The sequence below is a fragment of the Erythrolamprus reginae genome, chromosome 9 (assembly GCF_031021105.1).
Source record: "Erythrolamprus reginae isolate rEryReg1 chromosome 9, rEryReg1.hap1, whole genome shotgun sequence".
NCBI classification, from domain to species: domain Eukaryota; kingdom Metazoa; phylum Chordata; class Lepidosauria; order Squamata; family Dipsadidae; genus Erythrolamprus; species Erythrolamprus reginae.
Window position 1 is genome coordinate 15,590,674 of NC_091958.1, and position 13,827 is coordinate 15,604,500.

The following is a 13,827-nucleotide window of genomic DNA, read 5'->3' on the forward strand; positions in this document are numbered from 1 at the left end:
ATATAAAAGAAGTATCTTTGTATTCTTATGATTTTCCCACTTTAATCACCAATATAATTATAACACAGCTGGTCTTAAACAAAGAAAAAAGAAAGCAGCTGTATCAACACCGAATCACACTTGCACAGGAGTAGATATGTGTACTATTGCATTTTCAAGATTATAATAGCATAAAGATTTGTGTAACATACAATCCTATAATATCCTCCGAATGGTTCAAAGTCACTTTGAAATCAACAGGATGTATGCTCAGCTGCAGCATCGACACTATTGACTAGTGTATGGGTAAATAAAATATAAGAAGGGTCAAGGTCTTTCAAACACTTACACAGACTGATTTTTTAAAATTTATTTAGCACGTGGCCTAAGACCACTGGTCCATTCAGTAAACACCATCAAATATCCACATCTGCCTATCCCAGATCCTTAGAAAGGACTTGAAAAATAGACAAAAAAGGCCAAATCCAGTCGGAACATCTGGATGACTGTGTGATGAATCATCACCACCATCATCAATCATCGCTATCATCTTTCTGTCTACCAGAAATTACATGAAAAATATTAGTAATAGCAATAGTCTTTAGACTTAGATACTGCTTCACAGTGCTTTACAGCCCTCTCTAAGCGGTTTACAGAGAGTAAACATATTGCCCCCAACAATCTGGGTCCTTGTTTTACCGACCTTGGAAGGATGGAAGGTTGAGTCAACCTTGAGCCTACTGAGATTCGATCTGCCAAACTGCTGGCAGCCAGTGATACTGCCCTCTAACCACTGCACCACCGAGGCTCTTGAACACCAGGAAGAACAAGCCCAAGAAATATGAACTACTCATATTAATATTTATTTATTTTATTTATTCGATTTTTATGCCGCCCTTCTCCTTAGACTCAGGGCGGCTTACAACATGTTAGCAATAGCACTTTTTAACAGAGCCAGCCTATTGCCCCCACAATCCGGGTCCTTATTTTACCCACCTTGGAAGGATGGAAGACTGAATCAACCTTGAGCCGGTGATGAGATTTGAACTGCTGACCTTCAGATCTCCAGTCAGTTTCAGTGGCCTGCAGTACAGCACTCTACCTGCTGCGCCACCCCGGCTCACAAAATGTGTACATTTACAGTAATAACATGTGTATTTGGATGCTAAGTGCTCAGTAGTGGGAGGAAAGGTGAAATAATTCCCAAAGGGCATCATGCAATTCTCTCACTCAAATGAACTTCCTCCGTTAATGAAAAATCATTGCATTGTGAATTTATTCCATATTATTAACTCCATAACAGTAAATTTAACTGTAATGGGAGCACAAGATGTATAAATAGCAATCAAGTCCAGCCATCCCTCCCTTCATTATAATAATGATAATGGTAACAAAGCTCGGTTTTTTTAAAAAAAGATAAAAATAAACTCTTTCAGTTCATATAAACAGAGCCCTAGCCAAAGGAAATGTTTATTTCTTTAAACATATGTCATTTGATGTATTTATCAGTTAAAACAAATGTTTCACAGTCACATATGGAAGCATACGCAGAACAATATTCTGTTTGATACAAAAAACTAAATCTGATATACAGTATATTAGATTTTAGATTCTAGGGAGATTAAGCAGATTGACAGGAAAATCTATTTTGTGTTGTGTTTTTATTTATCCGAGCTGCTAGGATGTGAATGTCCTCAGATTATTAGCCCTAATAAGTAAGAATGCAATCAATTACAAACTAAGGAGATATCCTTAGGATATCATCAAGCAGTTCTAAAGAGGCAAATAACGTAGGAAACATAAATTCGAGCAGACCAACCCAGTGTGCCATGCCATAATTTGCTTCACTTATGTCTTATTGACTGAATCAAAATTGGCTTCAGATAACATGCAAAGTCGTAAATCTTGATTTACAAATTTCATAAGGCTCACTGAGATGTAGGAACCCAACCAATCCTGTCCTGCATTTTGCTACCTCCTAGATACTTTAGGATTATAATCCCCAGAATTCTTAGAAGCTGAAGTTGAACTGAACAATAGAAAAAATTATTTATTTTATTTATTTATTCATTTGTCCAATACACAAACACATAGGAAGAAAAATAGACATGTAGTAATATATATAAGGGTAAAGTGAACTTAGAGGAGAGGATATATGAAAGAAAGAAAATATATATGATAAGTGAGAGAAAGGAAAGACAATTGGACAGGGGACGAAAGGCACACCAGTGCACTTATGTACGCCCCTTACTGGCCTCTTAGGAACCCGGAGAGGTCAATCATGGAGAGCCTAAGGGAGAAATGTTGGGGGTTAGGGGTTGACACAATTGAGTCTGGCAATGAGTTCCACGCTTCGATACCTCAATTGTTGAAATCATATTTTTTACAGTCAAGTTTGGAGCGGTTCGTATTAAGTTTGAATCTGTTGCATGCTCTTGTGTTGTTGCGGTTGAAGCTGAAGTAGTCATGCCCTATTTAAATGCCCTATTTAACACAGGACCAATTGAAAGCTGTGTTTGTAAGTTCTGCTTCATGCTCAGAAATATTTCTGGACTTAAACTGTTTCCAACAACATACTACATGTTATCCACAAATCACCTTGATGGAGGCTCAGTTTATATACAATGTTTATTTATGGGATTACAGCAGTAGTGAGTTCTGAGAGCCTCAGTGGTGCAGGGGTTAGAGTGCAGTACTGAAAGCTACTTCGTCTGCTCATCACCGGCTGCCAGCAGTTTGGCAGTTCGAATTTCACCAGGCTCAAGGCTGACTCAGCCTTCCATCTTCCAAGGTCAGTAAAATGGCTTATGACATGTTAGCAATAGCACTTTTTAACAGAGTCAGCCTATTGCCCCCACAATCCGGGTCCTCATTTTACCCACCTCGGAAGGATGGAAGGCTGAATCAACCTTGAGTCAGTGATGAGATTTGAACTGCTGACCTACAGATCTACAGTCAGCTTCAGTGGCCTGCAGTACAGCACTCTACCTGCTGTGCCACTCCGGCTCTCTATTGCTAAATGCTATTGCTAAATCCCATCACTACAGTTTGCTTGTGTGCTCTCTCGCATGCACAGAAACATCCCAAATGGGTGAGCAGAACCCACCACCATCACCATTACCAGTTTGCAGAACTGGGCTGAACCGGGAACACAACCCACTGCTGGGTCACAGCAGGGGTAACATAGAAAAACAGAAGATTGGCAGCAGAAAAAAGACCTTTCCTATTAAGAACACTTCCCTCCTGGACCTTATTTAACCCTTTAACATATTTAAATGTTTTGATCATGTCCCCCCTTTCCCTTCTGTCCTCCAGACTATACAGATTGAGTTCATGAAGTCTTTGCTATAGACTATGTTTCTGTGATTTTCGCTAGGTTTTTGCTTCTGCACAGGCGCCAAAGTAAAAAAATTGGTAAAAATTGGCAAAATCTCATGGCCGTGTGCATCCTCATGTTAGATTTCACTTCCTGTGCATGTTACAGGAAGCAAATCTCCTGCTGGGCACATATGCGAGTGCATGCAGCTCCATTTCCACTACTGGTATGGCATCCCCCACCCCGGTCTGACGAGCAGCTCGCCCCTACCTGTGAATTACAAGCATTTCGGTCAGTCTCTAAAATAATTCTAAAACAATAGATCATTATAAAGTTGCGATTTGGATTGAAGTGACACCATTGTTAATTTTAAATAACAAGTGTGAGTGTGTATGTGTGTGTAAGGGACAAAAATTCCAACTCTTTTTTTTATGAAGTGTCATATTTCATGCAGATCAGCATCTATAGTTTGACAAATCTGCCAAGACTCCAAATTTAATTTAGAGCTTGCTTTTGATGTTTTCTGCAAATATTTCTCTCCGCCCCCAGATGCTGGAGACTATAAAATACATTATACGCCTTTTTTTCAAGCAAGGTAAAAAGTGTATCTCGCTCTCCGGGATTAAAGCTAAAGCAAAAACCAAGCAAACAACAGAGTTGCAAAGAAGCCTTTAAAAAAGTCCATGAGATTGCCATAAATCAGAATGATGGGAAATATAAACAAAATGGGATTTATGTGTATTAAGTCAGGGGGAAGAGGAGTATCAGGTCTTTGAAATGGAATATCCAACATCAGCCAGAAATAGTATAATTCAATTACTTTTTTTGCCAACTCAATCCTATTGAAATCTATGCTTATAATTAGAACCAGCCCCAGCATAGGAAATAGATTGGTTGGCTGAATGTAAACAATCCAGTGTTAAGTCTTTGTTTCATTATGAAACTTGGTAGGTAATCATGGACAAATCAGTACTGTTCATTCTGGAATACTTTCTAAGAGTTATTAGAATAAAATAGGGAAAAATTGCTTGATCAGAACAATTGTCCAAGAGGTAGTCTAGCTTAAAGATACATAGGGATCAATAAGATGGATGGAAGGCCAACAAGCTGGACATGAGCATGGAGTGTTCTCCAACTCACATATCTCATGAACTTTGAAATATAGCCTCAGTGCTAGATAGATGCAGTGAAAGGATGCCAAAAATTTTATTGCCACACTGTGGGTGTGGCTTATTGTGCGGATAGCTTGATGATCATGTGACCTGGTAGGAGTGGCTTGCCGGCCATCTGACCAAGTGGGAGTGGCTTGACAGTCATGTGACCGGGGGTGGCTTAAAGGTCATGTGACTGGGTGGGAGTGGTTTACCAAGCAAAATAAGTTTTCACATAGGGGCTTGGACTCTTTTTCAGTTGATTAAGTCACATTATTTGAATAGCCACAAAAAAGGACAAATGAGAGACAGCATTATTTGTTAAGCAGCACAGTAACATTTTAAGATTTTGTACTGAACCCACATGGTTCAGTATGATAACAGATTAGGCAAGTAGTTCAATTTCCTTTAATTGTTATAAAAGTTCACTCCTATAATGATTAAAATGATTAAAGCATTTATGGGTAAAAACATACTATTGAATTATTTCTTCTTTTAAAAGTAATTAAGGATCATACTAAGGCAGTGTTTCCCAACCTTGGCAACTTGAAGATAGCTGGACTTCAACTCCCAAAATTCCACAGCAAGCAAATGCTGGCTGGGGAATTCTGGGAGTTGAAGTCCAGATATCTTCAAGTTGCCAAGGTTGGGAAACACTGTACTAAGGTACTAGAGAAGGTAGGATAATACAAAACCTATTAAGTATTCAATAAATAGTGCATACATTTACTAGCCCCACTGCATCTCCCCCATGGGGACAGCAGCCCATCATTGGCTAGATGTCATATATTGACACCATAATTAGCTACCACTGATAGCCTCATGCACCCTGAATTTGTCAATTGTGAAAGTTGATGGATTTTCATCCAAGTCATGGTTTTCCCAAAGGAGAAGTGAAGAAGCTTCTTGGATGAGAAGCAAAATCTCTCCAAAATCTCTCCAACTATAGAAAATATAGTTGCCTCTTGAAAAACAAAAACAAAACCCACAATTGGGTCAAACCTAAAAGCCAAAGAATAAATGATTGTCTCAAACCCTTCTTCCCTGACCAAGTCTCTGCTTACGCCATTCAATTTTTTTGTTATTAAACTTCCGCATAAAGAAAACCGATGCTGCTCTTTTTGATTGGTTCTTTCCAGTGATGGGCTCCTACGGGTACCGTCAGGTACACAGAACTGGTAGAAAATAATTGAATCCCTCCCCACCCTTTCTGGGTTCTGGATATGTTTTTCCCATCACAGTAAATGATGTTGAATGTGTATAATTTTAGAAGAGCTGTGCATGTGTATATGTGTGTACATACACATAACGTTTATATAGTAGATGATGTATATTTTTGAGTGCCTGTGTGTAATATGTACAGATATGGCATATATACATAGAATTAAACAGTATACAGTGGTCCCTCAATTTTCACGGGTTCGAACTTCGCGAAAAGTCTATACCACGATTTTTCAAAAATATTAATTAAAAAACACTTCACGTTTTTTTCCTTATACCACAGTTTTTCCCGCCCAATGACGTCATATGTCATCACCAAACTTTCGTCTGCCTTTAATAAATATTTTTTTAAATAAACTTTAATAAATAACCCTGGTGAGTAAATAATCTAAATGGTTGCTAAGGGAATGGGAAATTGCAATTTAGGGGTTTAAAGTATTAAGGGAAGGCTTGTGATACTGTTCATAGCCAAAAATAGTGTATTTACTTCCGCATCTCTACTTCGCGGAAATTCGACTTTCGCGGGCGGTCTCGGAACGCATCCCCCGCGAAAATCGAGGGAACACTGTATTTTGGATGTTCAGCAATAGTAAATAGATAGGGAAATTGTATCTTTTTGAGACGAGGAGAGGCCAGGCACCCTAACCCTAACTCTTGACGTGAGTGACGTCAAGTTGGCCACCTTTAAGCCAGTCACATGACCTTTAAGCCACCCCCGGGTCATATGGATGTGAAGCCACTCCTACCTGGTCACATGGCCATCAAGCCACACCCACAAAATAAGCCATACCCACAGTGTGGCAGTAAAAAAATTTGGAGCCCTTCATTGGTTCTTTCAAACGCTTTCCTTGGCAATACCAGCGTATCTGATCTAATTCATTCCAGTGCATCTTGCCAAAATAAATATTTTCACATCTCTCTCGTAATTCTGTTCATAAGTCATAGCCATAAGGGCAAGCAGGTTCAGGCGCCATTAGCAGGAGGAGTGATGTTGCCAGCATGTCCAATTAATTGATTCAAAACTCGGTGTAATGTAATATATGGCAAAATGGTCAGAGGTATTGCACACTCACCCTCTCAACTAACCTTATTGCTCTTGTTACTCATTACTTTCTACATGTGTGCTCTTTCCTCAAATAACCCCCGTCAAGATCTTCTGTTAGGATTAGCGGCACGTCAAAGGGAATAAAAATTGAGTCTGCTTCTGCTGCGTTGTGATGCTGAACACAGTGACAGAGGAGAAACATAAAGCTGTTATAGAAAGCATTTTGAAAACAAAAGAAGAGATACTGCAAATAATGGTCCGTCTGCTAAGGAAATCTACGTACTACTATTTCCCTTCATTCTTCTTATGTGCAGAAAGAGTTCAGAGAAGAGCAACAAAGATGATTAGGGGACTGGAGGTTGCAGGAACTGGACATGGCTAGTTTGATGAAAGGAAGGACCAGGGGAGACATGATAGCAGTGTTCCTGTATTTCAGGGGTTGCCACAAAGAAGAGGGAGTCAAACTATTCTCCAAAGCACCCAAGGGTAGAACAAGAAGCAATGGGTGGAATCTAAAGAAGGAGAGAAGCAACTTAGAACTAAGGAGAAATTTCCTGACAGTTAGAGCAATTAATCCGCGGAACAGCTGGAATGCTCCAACACTGGAAGTTTTTAAGAAGATGTTGGATAACCATCTGTCTGAGGTAGTGTAGGGTTTCCTGCCTAAGCAGGGGGTTAGGTGCGCAATGTTTCTGTGCATATGCAGAAGTGTCTGGGGTGGGTCATGGGTGAATTGAGCCTCCCACTGCTGCCTCTTCCAGTTTGTAGAACCATACTGGGATGTCTCTAGTGCAGTGATGGCGAACCTATGGCACGGGTGCCACAGGTGGCACACAGAGCCATATCTGCTGGCACGTGAGCCATTGTCCTAGCTTACCTCCGATGTGCATGGGTGTGCCAGCCAGCTGATTTTTGGCTCACACAGAAGGTCTGTGAGGGTGTTTTTGGATTCCAGAGTGTCCCTCGGAGAATGGGGGAGGGCGATTTTACCCTCCCACACCTCCAGGAAAGCTTTTGAAGCCTAGGCAGGGCAGAACACAAGCCTATGGGGCCCACCAGAAGTTGGAAAACAGGCCATTTCCAGCCTCCAAAGGGCTGCCAGGGGTTGTGGGAAGTTGTGGGCACTCACACATGTGCAATACTACATGCGCATGCGCTTTCGACACTCAAGGGAAAAAAGGTTTACCATCACTGCTCTAGTATCTTCCTGTGATGACTCTACATCGTTTTGTACCAGTAGTAGGTTGCTACTGGTATGGTAGAGGATGGTGCACCAGTAGCGAATGGTGTGCTGCGCACACAACTTTGGTCCTGGTGCATGTGCTCATGCATGCCCCAGCATATTTTTGCTTCGTGTGCATGCACAAAATCTCACGTGGGGATGCATGCGGGCGTGAGTTTTTGGCAATGTTTTGCTTCTACACATGCATGGAAGCAAAAATATTGCCAAAATGTCTCTGTTGTGCACGTCCCCTCACAGGATTTCAGCACATTTTGCTTCCTGCGCATGCAGAGAAGCAAAAATATGTTGGGGCATGTATGCACAAATGCAAGAGGACCGAAGCTGCACATCACTAGTGGCACTAATGGGAATCCACCCTGTGTTCAACTATTCAATCCAGGCCTTTTGTATAGATGCACAGTGGCACCTCTACTTACGAACTTAATTCATTCTGTGACCGGGTTTTTAAGTAGAAAACTTTGTAAGAAGAAGCAATTTTTCCCATAGGAATCAATGTAAAAGCAAATACAGTAATGTGTGTGGTTGGCAAAACCACAGGGAGGGTGGAGGCCCTGTTTCCTCCCAGGAGATTCCTAGAGAGGCCCCACGGAGGCTTCTCCCCACCTTTTCCGGCCCTGTTTCCTCCCAGGAGATTGTTAGAGAGGCCCCACAGAGGCTACTCCCTGCCTTTTCCGGCCCTGTTTCCTCCTAGGAGATTCCTGGAGAGGCCCCGCAGAGGCTTCTCCCGGCCTTTTCTGGCCCTGTTTCCTCCCAGGAGATTCCTAGAGAGGCCCCTCAGAGGCTTCTCCCTGCCTTTTCCGGCCCTGTTTCCTCCCAGGAGATTTCTAGAGAGGCCCCGCGGAGACTTCTCCCTGCCTTTTCCGGCCCTGTTTCCTCCCAGGAGATTCCTAGAGAGACCCCACAGAGGCTTCTCCCTGCCTTTTCCGGTTACAGTTTCAGAGACTCGGGTTTGTAAGTGAAAATGGTTCTTGAGAAGAGGCAAAAAAATCTTGAACATCGGTTCTTACCTAGAAAAGTTCGTAAGTAGAGGCGTTCTTAGGTAGAGGTACCACTGTACTGTGAATCCAGAAGAAGTGTATGAGCTAATGGGGAGGCTTAGAAAAAGAGAAAAAAGAACAGAGACATAACATTGAAGAGACAGCCTGTAAGTTAGTTGACAGTTCAATTCAACCCAGGTGGAACGAAAACTAGGAAGAAGCATTTGAAATCACTCTGAGAGATTGTGCCTTAATAAACTCATCATAGATGAGACAAATTCCCATTAAGTTTCTAGATTCTGGATTTACCCCAGACAAGCATTAAGACAGCATGCTGACATTTAGGCTGTCGGCTCCTTAGACTTGCCCAGCTGTGTAGGCCTTGATAAAAGGTCATTGGCTAAAGCTTTGCCCAGAATTATTCAAAATAAACCACCACAATTGTATCTTAGACCAGAAATACACTTTTCTTTGAGCCAAGAATTGAATTTGGCCTTTGGAAAGTATGCCAGAAGCAATCTCTCAAAAAGTGAGTTGGTTTTGGCTAAAGTTAGACATGATGTGATTTTGAATGCATTTTAATTTTTAATTATGCAGTATTTATGAAATACAATAAATATGATGAATTGCTATAGGTTTAATTCTACCCTATTAAAAATTAAACCTCAGTGGTAAGTTTTGGAGAATCCCTGGAGACAGAATAAATTCTCTGGGAAGGATACGTGTGATTCTGGGACCATAGTTAATTTTCCTTTGTTTTTTTAAGCATTTTCTCCTTCTCCTCCTTTATGTTCTAAGAAGTTTACTTGCTAAAGAGCATTGAGGATGTTACTTAGTTTGGGTAATGAGACAACTTCAAGATAACAACCGCAAGATCAGAAAGCACAGTCCTCCTCCTCCTCCTCTCCTCCTCCTCCTCCCCTCCTTACCAAACCTCACTCCTTTTTATATTGATGATATTACCTAGTTTGGATAATGAAACATCTTCAAGATAATAACCACAAGATCAGAGAGTACTAAGGATTACACAGTCCTCCTCTTCCTCCTATTCCTCCTCCTCCTCTTCTTCTTCTTCTTCTTCCTCCTCCTCCTCTCAAACCCCACTCCTTATATTTTTTTTACTTAGACTTATATCCCGCCCCACTCTCAAAGGACTCTGGATAGCTTCAACCAAATACACACAAAATATAATATGAAACCCCTTAAAACAATGCAAAACAATTTAAAACGGACAAATAACCATTAAAATAGTTAAGAAAACCATGCATATCTTTCCTGCTTGGATCCCGATGGTGTTGCCCTCTGATCAATAACCCCAGGCCTGCTGGAAAATCCAGGTTTTTATGGCTTTTTGGAAGGCCGGTAGGGTGGGGGCAGTCTGGATATCAGGAGGTAGCTGGTTCCAAAGAGATGGAGCAGCCACAGAGAAGGCCCTCCCTCATGCACCTGCCAGATTATGTTACCTAGTTTGGGTAAAAAAGCATCTTCAAGTATATAACCACAAGATCAGAGGACACCAAGGAACCCCACTGCCCTCCTCCTCTCCTCCCCAAACCCCACTCCTTTTAGTATTGATGATGTAGATACTTTGATAAAGTAGATCACAATCTCCTGATCCACAAATTAGAAAAAAAAATGGGGTAGATTATAACACATGTAGATGGATAAACAGTTGGCTGACCAACTGCACCCAATGAGTTGTCCTCAACGGCTCCAAATCTACATGGAAGGAGGTAGGCAGTGGGGTACAACAGGATTCAGTCCTGAGCCCTGTGCTCTTCAACATTTTCATTAATGACCTAGATGAGGGAATAGAGGGAGAACTAATCAAATTAGCAGACCAAACCATGCTGGAGGGGTTAGCCAACACCCTAGAGCAGGGGTCCCCAACCACCGGGCTGCGGACCAGTACCGGGCTGTGGGGCATGTTGCACCGGTCCGTGGAGTCAGCAGCTGCTGGCCCTCATGCCGCCACCCCCTCCCTCCAGCGCTTCGCCTCCTGCCGGGCAAGAGGCCTTGGGAGGCAGGTTCTGCCGGCCACAGGACGATGGATGGGACAGAGGGGCGGGAAGGACCGAGAGGCTCAAGCCTCTTTTGGCTTCTGCCGTGGGGCGCTTTTGCGTTTTTGGCTGGGGGGAGGCAGGAGGGCCAGCCTGACCCCCTCTTTCCAGCGCTTAGCTCCCGCTGGGCAAGAGGGCTTGGGAGGCAGGTTCTGCCGGCCACAGGACGATGGTGGGAAAGAGAGGCGGGGAGGACCAGCACCCCTATGCTTAATCCCGCCCCCAACCATGCCCCTTTCCGCCCCCACTGGGCCATAGAAAAATTGTCTTGCTGAAACTGGTCCCTGGTGGAAAAAACATTGGGGACCACTGCCCTAGAGGATAGGGTCAAAATACAGAAGGATCTAGATAGATTAATACTGTGGGCCCAAACTAAGAAAATCATGTTCAATGTTGAGAAAAGTAAAGTCCTTCACCTAGGTAAAAAAAACCTAGACACACATACAGGTTGGGAGGAACCTCACTTAGCAGCAGTGACTGTGGAAGAGATCTCGGAGTCTTGGTGGATAACCAACTAAATATGAGCCAGCAATGTGCAGCAGTGGCTAAAAAAGCCAACACAATCTTAAGTTGCATCAACAGGGGGATACACTCCAAGACTAGGGAGGTATTAATACCCTAGTCAGACTTCACCTGAAGTATTGCATTCAGTTCTGGTGACTGCACTTCAAAAGAGACATAGAAAATCTGGAAAAGGTACAGAAAACAGAAACCAAAATGATAAGGGAACTAGAAACCAAGACATACGAAGAAAGTTTGCTGGAACTGGGCATGGATAGCCTAAAGAAAAGAAGGGCCAGGGGTAACATGATAGCAGTATACAGGTACTTGAGGGGTTGCCATAGAGAGGAGGGGGTCACATTATTTTCCAGGGCACCAGTGGGCCAGATGAGGAACAACGGATGGACACTGATCAAGGAAAGATTCAACCTCGAAATAAGGAAGAACTTCCTGACGGTCAGAGCAATCAACTAATGGAACGGTCTGCCAGCGGAGGTTGTGAACGCCCCAAATCTTGACATATTCGTAAACTACTCAAGACTCACTTATATCGCCAGGCATGGAGGAGTTGAGACACCTTTCCCCTAGGCTTTTTTATACTTTGTTTTATGTTTGGTATGAATGTGCTGTTTGGTTCTTTAAATAATGATAGGGTTTTATATGTTTTTTAATATTAGATTTGTTCCACTACTATATCATTTTTATTACTGTTGTGAGCCGCCCCGAGTCTTCGGAGAGGGGCGGCATACAAATCTAATTAATAATAATAATAATAATAATAATAATAATAATAATAATAATAATAATAATAATAATAGTAATATTCAAGAGGAGATTGGACTGCCATCTGGCTGCAGAGGTGTAGGGATTCCTGCTTGAGCAGGGGGGTTGGACTTGATGACCTGCAGGGTCCCTTTCAACTCTGATAAAATAAATAAATAAATAAATTTTATTTATTTTATTTTATTTATTTATTCATTTGTCCAATACACAAATACATAGGAAGAAAAATAGACATGTGACAATATAAAAGAGGGTGAAAGTGAACTTAGAGGAGAGGATTTATTTATTTATTTATATTTATTTATTTATTTATTTTTTATTTATTCTTTGTCCAATATACAATATATATGGAAGAGAATAGACATTAAGTAATATATATGACGATAGAAAGTAAAAAGAAGAGAAGTAGATGGGAGGGAGAGAGTATATATGATATAAGAGATAAGGAGAGAATATATATGATATATATATATATATATATTAGATAGATAGATAGATAGATAGATAGATAGATAGATAGATAGATAGATAGATAGATGAGGAGAGAATATATATGACATATGAGATAAGGAAAGATAATTGGACAGGGGACGATAGGCACATCAGTGCACTTATATACGCCCCTTACTGGCCTCTTAGGAACCTGGAGAGGTCAATCGTGGAGAGTCTAAGGGAGAAGTGTTGGGGGTTGGGAGTTGACACTATTGAGTCCGGTAATGAGTTCCACGCTTCGACAACTCGATTGTTAAAGTCATATTTTTTACAGTCAAGTTTGGAGCGGTTAATATTAAGTTTGAATCTGTTGTGTGCTCTTGTGTTGTTGCGGTTGAAGCTGAAGTAGTCGTTGACCGGAAGGATATATGAAAGGAAGAGAATATATAAGATAGGTGAAAGAAAGGAAAGACAATTGGACAGGGGACGAAAGGCACTCCAGTGCATAGTTCCCTCTAAGCTGAGCAGTGAGCAATCGCTCACTTAAAAATCATCATCAACTCAGAGTTTTCCAAACCTGCCCAGAAGCCGAGCGGGAAAGAGTGAGAGGGAAGGAGAGAGAGAGGAAGAGAGGAAGAGAGAGAAACAGATAGAAAAAAGAGAGGAAGAAAAAGAAAAAGAATGGAAGTAAGGAAGAGAGAAAGAAAATCAAAATCTAGTTTGAAACTAGCTCAACTATTTAAGTGGCATTTTGATATTGATAGAGTTGCCCTATTATGAGCTCACTGTTATAGACACACAGTACAGTATTTTATTTTGAAATTCTCTGAGGCAAAACAGGGTGGGTTTTTTGTTTGTTTGTTTGTTTGTTTATTTATTTATTTATTTATTTATTTATTATTTCTGTGCCGCCCAGTCCCGAAGGGACTGCCCCTCAGACACTATACTTTTCCGCCCACCCCCCCAAAAAGTTAGAGGGAACACTGCTCCAGTGCACTTATGTACGCCCCTTACTGGCCTCTTAGGAATCTGGAGAGGTCAATCGTGGAGAGTTATCTAGTTTGGGTGAAGAAAATAAGCAAGGTCAGATCCCCCGCATTTCAACCCCGAGCAACAACT